The following is a 12,491-nucleotide window of genomic DNA, read 5'->3' as shown; positions in this document are numbered from 1 at the left end:
CCATTAATGTGGATGAAATCTTTTCTTTTCTTGGTTTTAAAAGAGTACTAACCCAAACAGCATTTACATACTTAAAAAAACACCCTTTCTATCTTAGAATCAATATTGTGTATTGGTTTTAAGGCATAAGAGTGGTAAGGGCTAGGCAATGGGGGTTAAGTGACTTGCCCAAGGTCACACATCTAGGAAGTATCTGAGGCCACACTTGAATCTAGGACCTCCCATCTCTAGACCTGGATCTCAATCCACTGAGCCACCTAGCTGTTCCCCATATTTTCCCCCCATACTTTTGAAAAGTAGTAATTCAGTTGTGTGAGAGCCATCATTTAATGTTTATTTATTTATGTTATGGTATCAAATTATATCTTTTATTGAAGCTAAAGATCCAAATAGGTTAGTTAATTTTTTTCTTTCCCTTACCTTCTTTTTTTTTTTTAAATCAATACTGTGTATTGGTTCCAAGGCAGAAGAGTGGTAAGGGCTAGGCAATGGGGGTCAAGTGACTTGCCCAGGGTCATAGTGTCTGAGGCCAGATTTGAATATAGGGCCTCCCATCTCTAGGCCTGGCTCTCAATCCACTGAGCTACCCAGCTGCCCCCTTTACCCTTACCTTCTTATAATTGATAGTGAATATTAGTTCCAAGGCAGCAAAGCAGAAAAGGCAGGCATTTGAGGTTAAGTGACTTGCCCAGGAAGTATCTGAGGCTAGATTTGGCCCAGCTACCTTCCATCTCCAGGCCTGGCTTTTGATCTACTGTGCTGTCCCATAGGATGATGATGATGATGATATATTTTTAGGCAAACAGGGTTAAATGACTTGCCCAGGATCACAAGGCTATCAAGTGTGAGAAACTAGATTTGAACTCCTGTCTTCTTGACTCCAAGCCCAGCATTCTATCCAATGCATCACCTGGCTGCCCTTATGGCTTAGTTTTCATATGAAATGAAATGAAATCTCGGATTCTATGAAATAATCCCATGGCTCTCCAGGGGCCCCTCATTTGGCACAGGTAACAATAATAGGTGACATGATATCCTTTAACATTTGCAGAGTAGTTTTCATATACGAAGGAACTCATTTGAACTCTGTGACAACCTGGTGAGGTAGGTCAGTGTCTTGGGGATTATTATCATCCTTATTTTACAAATGAGGAAACTGAATCTCAGAGAGGGTAAATGACTTTTTCTTGGGAAGTGGGACTCTTGTCTTCCTGATTCCAAGTGTAGTACCTGACCTGTTACCTCCTTCATCTTCTTTTATTCTCTGTGCTTACAATAGATGTGCTGGGCCTGAAGTCCGGAAGTTCAAATCTGATCTCAGACACTTCCTAGCAGTATAACACTAGACAAGTTACTTAACTCTGTTTGCCTCAGTCTCCTCATCTGAAATGGCCAACCACTCCAGTATCTTTGCCAAGAAAAGCCCCAAAAGGGTCACAAAGAGTCAGACACAACTGAAAACAACTCAAGAAAAACGCATGCTCCAAGTGTGTAAAACTTGTCCCTCCAGCTAGACTGGAAGCTCTGGTGGGCAGGGACTGAATTTCATATATTATCCTCCTAATTGGCTTACCACAGGAACCTCCAAAGAACAGGACTTCAGGGAATGTGTATGGAAGAAACAAATGGGCCAAAGAACTGTCACCACCTTTCGAACCTGCCTCTGCTGAAGATTCAGATGGAATTCACTGAAGCCCTAACTGGGTTCAAGGAAATTTGAATCTCAGGAAGAAAACCAAAGAGCTCACTCAGCTTTCTGATCATTTGACCAAGGGATACCTCCAAACCTTCCTTTATAGCTTCTAAGGGTCTGAGGCCAGATTTGAACTCAGGAAGAAGAATCTTCCAAGTCCGGCACTCTATCCACTGTGTCACCATCCAGAAGGTAGCCTTTCTAGTCTCTAGATACTCTAGAAAACAAGTGACTGGATTAGATAGTTTGGGTCTGGCATTAATCAATCTATCACCCAGTGTTTAATCAGCACCTACTATGCACCCACCATCATGCTAGGCACTGGAGATACAAATACAAAGAATGAAAGAATCCCTATTTTCATTGAGCTAACATTCATCTGGGAGAGATAACAACCACGGGTGTTAAAGATCAATATGTACAAAATACAAGGTGGTTTGGGAGGTATACCAGCTCAGGGAGAGGCTGGTGCCTGAGCTCAAAGGAAGAGAGTGAGCCCAGGAGGTGGAGAAAGGAGGGAGTGCTGCCTCTGGGCATGTGGGATGGCCAGAGGAAAGAGATGGAGATGGGAGATGGGGAGAGGGCCAGGTTGGCTGGTTAGCAGAGGGAGGGGAAATACCATCCAATAGCTTTGAAAGTAGGTTAGGGCCAGCCTGGGAAGGGCTTTAAAAGCTACCCAGAGGAGATTCTATTGGATCCAGAGGGTAAGAGAAAATGACTGCAATTGGCTGAGTAAAGGAATCAGGTGGTGGGATCTGAGTTGAAGGAAGGCTGGTTTGGTAGCAGTGTGTAAGATGAGTGGAGATAGGCAAGGCAGGAGACCTCCCTGTGGTAATAGATGAGGCCACAGGTAAGAAGGGTCTGAACTAAGGTGCTAGTTGGGTGAATAGAGAGAAGAGGTCAGACCCAAGAGATGTTGAAAAGATAAAGGTTTACACTCCTGTAATGAATGATGGTGGTGATCTCTGGTTAATCTTTAATTGAGCTTGGAGGTACCCACTGGACCCCAGAGCAATAGCCTCTTTTCTTTTCTTCTTTTTTTTATTTTAAACCCTTACCTTCTGTCTTAGAATCAATACTAAGTGTTGGTTCCAAGGCAACAGAGAGATAAGGGCTAGACAATGGGGGTTAAGTGACTTGCCCAGGGTCACACAGCTGGGAAGTGTCTGAGGCCAGATTGGAACTCAGGACCTCCCATCTCTAGGCTTGGTTCTCAATCCATTGAGCCACCCAATTGCCCCCAAAGCCTCTTTTCTTAACAACAGACTTTGATGAGTGACTGCACACTGGTCATTTAGAATCAAGATGAGTCATTGTAAAATGAAGCCCATCTAGAAGGGTGCTGTTGTTGTTCAGTAGTTTCAGTCATGTCTGACTCTTCATGATCCCATTAGAGGTATTCTTGGCAAAGATACTGGAGTGGTTTGCCATTTCCTTTTCCAGCTTACTTTATGGATGAGGAAACAGGCAAACACAATGAAGTGCTCCCCCTAGTTAGAGTGGAGGAAGGAACTACTCCCACCACCCACACCACCCCTGGTTGAGGATGGGAGAATGTTTCTGCATTTGGTTTCATTATACATTTGAAGTAAATATGTCTTTGTAAAAGCTAATCTGACTGTTAAATGATTAAATGGAACTGGGGTGCCGGAGATCTCCCTAAAATTGGAAGAACACAATTGGGGGGAGATTAAGCAACTGGCAGAGACTAGATACTCCTAAACACTTTTACAACTTGTAAGTGTCTGAGGCCAAATTTGGGCTCAGGAAGATGAATCTTCTGGGTCCGGCACTCTATCCACTGTGTCACCATCCAGAAGACAGCCTTTATAGACCCCAGCCACTCTAGTAAACAAGTAGCTGAGAATCATTGTCCCCCCACTCCCAAACTGCCTGCCAAGGGAGGGGAACGAGGCAGAAGGAAAGGCCCGAGGAGGGGAGACCTGGCTTGCCTTTCAGGAAAGAAGGCCTTTAAGAGATCTTCTGGCTGGAAAATAATGAGTTGCTCACTCTGAGCCAGCAAAGTGAAGCAGCTCTCAGATTTGGAGCATCTGGCTTGCTCTGAATCTCCAGGCATAGCTTTATTCCCTCCCCCACTCCTCCTTCCCCTACACCAAACATATACATGTTATCCCCTGACAGTGCTCCCCTCTGTTCCTTTTTGGAGCTGAAAGTCTAAGAAAAGGCAAAACAAATATGGCTCCTGGGACCAGTCCACTGTGACTGCAAGGGCATTTCAAGCTGGCCCCCTGACTAGCTCCTCAGTCATGTCTTTCTCTTAAAACAGACAAAATACCTCCTTGGGTTTGAGTTAAATAAAAATGGCTATGGTTGTGGAGTTCAGGATCCTAAAGGAAACGGGATTTCAGAGCTGGAAAAAAGCTTAGAGATCATCTAGTCCAACCCACCTGCTCTACAGAGAAGGAAATTGAGGTCCTTTGGCCCTGTCTGTGACTGAGCTGGGGATTCGACCATCTACTCCAACCCCCTCATTTTGTAGATGAGGCCTGAAAAGTCCATTGCTTAAGCTACACATTAGAGCTAGAACTAAAATCTGGGTTTTAAGTTCATAGTTGAGGCTCTTTACAGTCACACCATACTCCTTCTATTAGTGTTAATTTTGAATAATTGTACCTAGGGTGGGGTAACTGGGCTTTTGTCCCAGAGCATTAAGGTGTTTAGGTTACCTCCATCACTTATTCTTCTTAGAAGTTAGAAAAAAGCCAGCTTATGTAACTGGGTTTTGGGCATGTCAAGATCACTGAAGATGGAGGCAACATTGCTGAAGGTAGCAGGAACCTGCCACTGGGAGAAGTCATCTCATGTTTTCCCCTGCCATCTTTCCATTGGCTCCATAACTGTCATAGGCTACAAACCAGGAAAATCTCCCTCTTCTCCCAGAAGTATTTATAAGGTAAAGGTCTTGTTCACCCAAAGCATAGGTGCCGGGGGCAGGAGGCAGAGCTGGATTCCTTTTCTCCCTTTAGACTTTTGGCCCTCAGGAAGCAGGTTTGGGTTTTGGTCTGATTCGTTTGTCTTTTTTTAGTTCTCAACACAGGTAAGAGATTTATTTCCCAGAGCCCCAGAGCTCAGGTCATGGCAGGATGACTTGAAGCAAGGAAGGCAGAATTCTAGTCATGCTGCTACTGTTGCTGCCTGCCATCAAGAAGGTCCTTGGAGACCAGGGTTCCTAAGAAGTGAATCCAGGGGTGTGAATCAGTGGGTCTGATGCTGTATGGGAACCAAGCTAAGCTCTGAACCTAAATCCCCTTCTGTCTATAGAAACTGAGGTGATATAAGCAGGGAGTAGGGAACTACTTCTCCCATTGCCCCCAATTGGAGGTGGGGGAATATTTCTGCATGTGGTTTCATTATATGTTTGAAGAAAATATTCCTTTGTAGAAGCTAATCTGACTGTTAAATGATTAAATGGAACTGGGGTGCCAGAGGCCTCTCTAAAATTGAGAGAACACAATTAGTAGGAGATCGAGCCAGTGGCAGAGACTAGATATCCCGAAACTTTTTAGGAATACCAGAACAGGGAAGCTAGGTGGAACAGTGGATAGAGTGCCAGATCTGGGCCCTGGGTTCAAATTTGACCTCTGATACTTCCTAGCTGTGTGACCCTGGTCAAATCACTTAATCCCATTGTCCTTCTGTTTTAGAGTTGTTACTAAGATAGAAAATAAAGGTTTTTTTTTTTTTAAGTCCTGAAAAACCCTGGGGGAGGGGTGGAATGTAACATGCCTGGTCTTTAGGGAGTAAAGGGGAGTGGGAGGCACTGTTATTATTAGTACTTCCTTAGCCCTATGTCTACACTCAATGTAACCTCTTTCTCAGCCCATCCTACCTTGTTCCCACCAACAGTGACTTCCTCAACTGTAGTCTTTCAATATCATGATGACTCTGACTCCTTGCTACATGTAGATCAGTGTCTTGAGGTCTCTCACAGCCATTAGATCCTATGTTCCCTGATCTAAGGCATCTTCCTACCTCCTTCAACTGATTTTTTTTTTAAGTGAGGCTCACTAAGTTTCTGACTAGAGGTAGCCTGGGATAGTGAGGAGTTTGGAAAACCTGGGTTGGAATCTTGATTCAGGTGTCTACTAGCTGGGTGACTCTGGGCAGTCAGCTAACCTTTGTGAACCTCAGTTTTTTCATTTATAAAAATGAAGATAACACTGCCTGTAATACCTCACAGTATTTTGAGGATCAAATGAGATGATATATGTAAAGTGCTTTGCAAACTTAAACCACTCCATAATTGTCAGCTAGTATTATTACTGTTATTATTATTACCATCATTATTATCCTAGGCACCAGAATTTCTAGTTCAATCCAGCAATCAATCAACAAATACTTATTAAGTACCTAATATGCCCTTGTTGTTCAACAGTGCCCTTCCTCTTTGTGACACCATTTGGGATTTTCTTGGCAAAGATATTGGAGTGGTTTGCTATTTCCTTCTATAACTCATTTGACAGATGTGGAAAGTGAGGTAAATAGGACTTGTGCAGGGTCACACAGGTTTCATGTACCTTGTCCTCAAGGAGCATATAGTCTTAAAAAAAAAAACAACCTTTACCTTTCCCTTTGATCCAGCAATACCACTACTAGGTTTGTACCCCAAAGAGATAATAAAAAAAGGTTGTACAAAATATTCATAGCTACGCTCTTTGCGTTGGCAAAAAATTGGAAAATGAGGGGGTGTTCCTTGATTGAGAAATGACTGAGCAAATTGTTTTATCTGATGGTGATAGAATACTACTATGCCGTAAGGAATGATGAACTGGAGGATTTCTATATGAACTGGAAGAACCTCCACGAACTGATGCAGAATGAAATGAGCAGAACCAGGAGAACATTATACACAGGAAGTGAAACATTGTGGAACAATCCAATGTTCTTTGCTACTAATTGCAATGCAATGATCCAGGACAATCCTGAAAGACTTATGGGAAAGAACTCTACCTACATTCAGAGAAAGAATTGTGGGAGTAGAAAAACAGAAGAAAAACATATGCTATCGCTTGTTTATATGGGTATATGAACTGGGGTTTAGGTTTCAAAAGATTGCTCTGTTGCAAAAATGAATAATATGGAAATAGGTACCAAGTGATAACATTTGTATTACCCAGTGGAATGGCTTGTCAGCTCTGGGAGGTTGGAGGGAAGAGGGAAGGGAAGAAAATGTATAACGTAAAGATTAAAAAAAATATATATATATATACATATATATATAACCTTACCTTCTATCTTAGAATCAATTCTAAGCCAGAAGAGCAATAAAAGCTAGACTGGGGTTAAGTAATTTGCCCAGGGTCACACAACTAGGAACATAACTGGGAAGTATCAGGTTGGATCTGAACCCAGGACTTCCTACCTACAGATCTGGCTATCTATCTACTGAGCCACCTTGCAACCTCTAAGGAGTTTATGTTCTAATGGGAGGGAAACAACATGTACCTTAAGAAGTACATGTAAAATATACAAAATAGTTTTGGCTCCGTTATTTTATCCCTCCTCCTCCCCCCAAGATTGGGAATTTGTGTTTGTGTGTGTTCTTTACAAGCAGTGGCATATGTTTATTAACAGTTTTGCTACCAAGTTGCCCTAAAGCAGATGTTCCCTTCATCTCACCAGTTCCTTGGCAATAGTGGGATGTTTCTTAGGGATAATAATATTAGATAACAGGATTTGATCATTAGATTCAGGGTCATATTGGACCTCAGAAAATACCTCCTCTGACCCCTTCAATTTACAAATGAGGAAACTGAGTCCCAGAGAGTGTAAAATGACTTGTCCAAGTTCACCCAGGTGATATGCAGCAGTATTCAGCATTGTTAGCTAGTTGTTCATCTCTGAGTCTCAGTGTTATTATTATTATTGCTATTGTTACTGGTTTTTGCACCAATTTGGTCAGCCATCTCCTTCTCCATTACCAACTGCCTTCTAACTCCTAGCCTAGAGGGGTAGGGCAAAGTGTGGGAGCCCCCCACCACTGGTTGTTGTCCAGCTCTGGCTGTTACTCATAGTTGTTATTCCCTGCCTATGGTTTTCCCCCTTGGAAGCTCTCAGCCTTCTGGAGCTAGGAGGGCTGGTATGGAATTGTGCTGCCAATCCTTTCAAGGTCCTGCATGAGAATGAGGCTCTTTGGAAGCATGGGAGTCTGAAGGCCTGCTTGTTCTTAACGGTCTGCTCTGTCTAGAGAGAATGCAGCAACATGTCCCCTATAAAAAGCTTTTGTCTTTCCACTTAATTGGGAACATGTTTTCCGAATTGGCCCATCTCCCCAGGCACAGATGAGTGTAAACTAGGCTGTTTACTCAACACTCTATGGAGTAAAGGATGGAGACGGCTGTGCTGAAACAGATGTGTAGAGGCAGCATCTGGACCGAGTTAATGGAAAAGCTTTTGCATCTGGAAACAGATCAGCATTTGAGAAGATGTTACATTGAGTAGCTCCAGGATGGGCCAGATTTAAGAGAGCTAAAGTTATCCTTGCTCCATTTCCCTTATGGCAGAATGGTTGTCCCAAGCCTGCCATACCAAGGGAAGCCAAAGTCTGATTTTCTTCTTTTACCTTCAGGACACATCCCCAGTGAGTCACCCCTGTCAAAATACATGGAGGCATCTGCTGACAAGAATATACTTAACTGTGTTACAAGTCTGAGCACTGCTAACCCAGCACTCCCTGCTCCTCTCCCAGCATCCCTGCCTGCACTCTCCCTCCTCCTCCCTTCCTGGGAACCAGACCTGAGGATTTGCTAAGGACAGAGCCTGTAGGAAACACTCCCCCCTGCCAGCTAAGGAAAGGGAGAGCCCTGAGAAAGGACTAGTTTCTTAAATAATTCAACTTTGGGTTCCTAGTTAGAAATGGTCCCTTTACTTTATAAAAGTAAAATGAGAGCTCCAATGAGTACAACCCCTACTTTTCCAACATCACTATATATAGATGTGTGGGGAGGGGAAATATATCAGGATGGGAGTCCAGAGACCTGGCCTCTGATTCCATTCCAGCAATGTGAACTTAGACAAGTCACTGCTAGCCTCAAATCTCAGTACTTAACACCACAAGCTTTTATAATTATGGATAAGATAACCTACATAAACTGCAAATCCCTTTGTGACCTATAAAATGCTGCAGAGACTGAACTTGCTGGTGTAGGAATCTTCCAGCAGCAAATTCCTTCTACTAAAGCAGATAAACAGTTGTTCTGCAACTTAGAGAGATGCCTTGGGTACTGAGACATCAAGGTAACTTGCCCCCAGTACCAGTTAGAAGGAAGATTTAAAACCTGTCCTGATTCTGAGCCTCATTCCCTATCCATTATGGCATGCTGCCTGTCTGCTTATTAAATGATCAGTAATCTCTTTATCCTACAAGTGAGAAAAGGAAAAACCACATTCTGTTTAATTGAGAGTTTCATGTGGTTTTGTTATAACTCAGGCCAAGACTTGCTGAAAAATGGATCCTCAGCCAGGAAGGGCCACATTCCTGCACTGCCTGGACAGTTCCCTGGAGTGTAATGCCCCTAGTCTCTTAGAAACCCTCAATCTGGAATTTCTACAAGCTACCCACAGGGAACCAGGAGGTCTTCTGACCTACCTTGGGCTATTGCCACATTTACACTGCTATGAGGAAGAATGAGCCAAGGAGCATCATCTCAGAGAGAGGGTGGCTTTCCTTCCTATGGGCCTCATTAATAACCCACCATAGAGGGGCTCATAGAACTCAGACTAGGGTGGGACTATGGGCTCTTGCCTCATTGCTGAGGGTAAAGGGTGTTGGCAGCATTTGCAGTCCTTTCGCTTCATGGAAAAGCCAGTTTAGCACTCAGTTGGTAATGACAATTCTGTATGGATTCCTTCCCTGTCTCATTGTGTTCCCCTTCTAGAAGGCTCATGAGGTCTCTATCTCCTCCTCATGGGCAGGGAATGTTCCCCTCCACCTGACCCCAACAGAAATCTCCAGCCTTTGTGCTCTTTTCTTGAGGTATAGTTTGTGGCACTTGTTTCTGGTGCAAACTCTCCTACCTAAGGCTCAGCATCAAAATGGATATCTCTTATCATTTGCTGTGCATGCAGTGGGAAGCTGACAGCTCAGTGTGTGTTTCAGGTGCCACAGAAGAGATCTTTCCCCTTCTGCTACTTGTACCTGGTGCTGGAAACAGGGCTCCTTTAGACTGGAAGGTGGCAGAGAAGAAAGAACCCCAGATGGAGAGTTTGGATACCCAGCCCTAACAATAGCTCACTTTTATGCAATACTTGTATAATCTCTATCCCAAAGCCCATTTGGTATGATTCTCCTTATCGGTGCAGATGAAGGCTCTGCCTTATATGATGGGCCAGGAGGAGTGGTGAGGGATGAGTTTTGGTCTCAGTGGTTTTCCTATGGGAACTCTTCAAATGTGCGTTCTCCTTTGGGGATTCTCCAAGCAAAAGTCTTTGAGCAATGAGTTGGCTTCCAGAAAAGACGGAAGAGGCCAATCTCATGTCAGGCTGCTGAAGGAAAACACTCTGGAAGACATGAGTAGAACAGGTGGTCTCCATTGTGTCCCTGGTCCCATATTTCTACTTTAGGGGAGTATCCCTTTGGGTGAGATCCAGGAACCTCTCTTTTAGTTGAGCTGAGTATCCTTACCTCCAATAGTAGAGCCCCTTCATTCTCTATTGTTTGGTTTATATTCTTCTGTGTATTCCTTCTCTGATTTCTGTTTTGCTATAATTTGGATAAGTGGGCTACTTTGCTATTCTCTTTATGTGTTCATTTGAACTGATATTAGGCGGGAATGGGGCCAAGCCTCAGAAACAGAATGTGGGGTCTACCTTCCCCCCAAATGACAAAATAACTAAAAGTTAGATGGAATGTGATCACATTCCCTAGATGAACAGTATTTAAGGGAGTAGATAGATGTATTTTTAAAAAAAACTCTTATTTTCTATCTTATAATCTATACTATGTATTGGTTCCAAGGCAGAAGAGTAATAAGGGCTAGGCAACGGGGTTAAGTGACTTGCCCAGGGTCACACAGCTAGGAAGTGTCTGAGGTCATATTCAAACCCAGGATCTCCCATCTCTAGTCCTGGTTCTCTATCCACTGAGCCATCCAGCTTGATAGCCTTTCTCTAAGGAGAGAAGAGTGGTGGCCTCCAGCCAACCTCCTGCTCACTCTCCTGACAGGAGTGGAATTCTCCCTTGGAGAAAAGTGAGGGGAGGAGCCAGAGCTATCTATTCTGCTTCCCTTTGAGCTACACCCAAAGATAGCTGTCCTCACTGCAAATGAGCTCTCTTTACACATGGGCTCTATCCACTTCTGCACCTGTAAAGTTCGCAAAGTTCTCTATCACATCATGTTTGATCCTCACAAAGACCCCATGAGGTAAGTACTATTCCTATCCTCGATTTTACAAATGTTACAGAGGTTAAGTGACTTGCTGAGGGTAACACAGCTAGCAAATAGTTGAGGCAGGATTCAAATACATGTCTTCCTAACTCTCAGCCCAACATTCTCTCCACTATATAGTCCTTTAAGAACTTCAGTTTAAGGAGAGTTCTCAGGCCAGTCACCTCTTCATTTCTCACCAGACTGCAAACCTGACTCTTCCATCACACTCCAGAAAACTCTGTATCCTAAAAGATCAATTTGACTCTAGAATTCATACCTTGGAAGGAACTTCTCAGCCCTCCAATTGGATGGTTCCTTCCAGACCCTCCATTTAAGGAGATCACCCAGGCTAACATCTCTTCATTTCCTCTACCTTCCACCCCAACCAACTCTTCAGCTTCCTTTTATTAGTTATCTTACCCCATTAGAACATGAGCTCCTTATTTTTTGCTTGTATTTGTATCATCTTAGGACAGAGCCTGGCACAAGGGAAACTCTTAAATTCTTGTTCACTGACTGAGTGGCTGCCTCTCCCTCATTGTGTAACCTTGGGCAAGAAGCCTCTCCACTCTGGACATTGGGTTCCCCGTTTATAAAATGAAGAGATTGTATTAGAACAGGGGTTCTTGGCCTGTGGTCCATAGATAGATTTCACAGGGGCTGGGGACTTGAATAGGAAAAAGTTTACATTTTTATTTCAATAGGACTGGCTTCCTTTGTAATCCCATGTATTTTATTTATTTAAAAACTTTACCCTGAGAAAGGGTCTGGCTTCACCAGACTGCCCAAGTGGACCATGGCACAAAATTTGAACTTCTGAGCTAGGAGGGCTCTAAGGTCCCATTCAGTGATGTTATTTGGAATGCTTAACAGTCCAGATGCAATGACTCTATCCTGCCATCTTATGGCCATCTCCATGAATATAGACCCTGTCCCCTCACTGCAGATTTCAATCCTCTAAGTTCTTCAAGGTCCATTTTGAAAATTCTGTCTCTTCCATGACACCTTCTCTGATCACTCTAACCTAAGTCCTCTTCCTCTTAGTTGGAGCTCTCTTTTCACTGATCTCCTATAGCTTTAATAGTCCAAATTGCACAATTAAAGGCAAGTAGGTGGTATAGTGGATAGAGTGCCAGATTTGGAGTCAAGAAGACTCCCAAGTTCAAATCTGGCCTCTGACACTTGCTAGCTGTATGACTCTGAGCAAGTCACTTAACTCTGCCTCCATTTTCTTTATCTGTAAAATGAGGGGAGAAGGAAATGGCAGACCACTCTAGTATCTCTGCCAACACAATCCCAAATGGTGTCACAACTAGTTGAACATGACCGGAAAAAAACAATGAACAGGTAGAGATACCCAGCAGTTAGAGATGCAATGAAGTGCTACAATGCAGGACAAAGATTGTATC

This window comes from Monodelphis domestica, chromosome 1 (assembly GCF_027887165.1).
Source record: "Monodelphis domestica isolate mMonDom1 chromosome 1, mMonDom1.pri, whole genome shotgun sequence".
NCBI lineage: Eukaryota > Metazoa > Chordata > Mammalia > Didelphimorphia > Didelphidae > Monodelphis > Monodelphis domestica.
Note: the sequence above shows the minus strand (reverse complement) of the source record.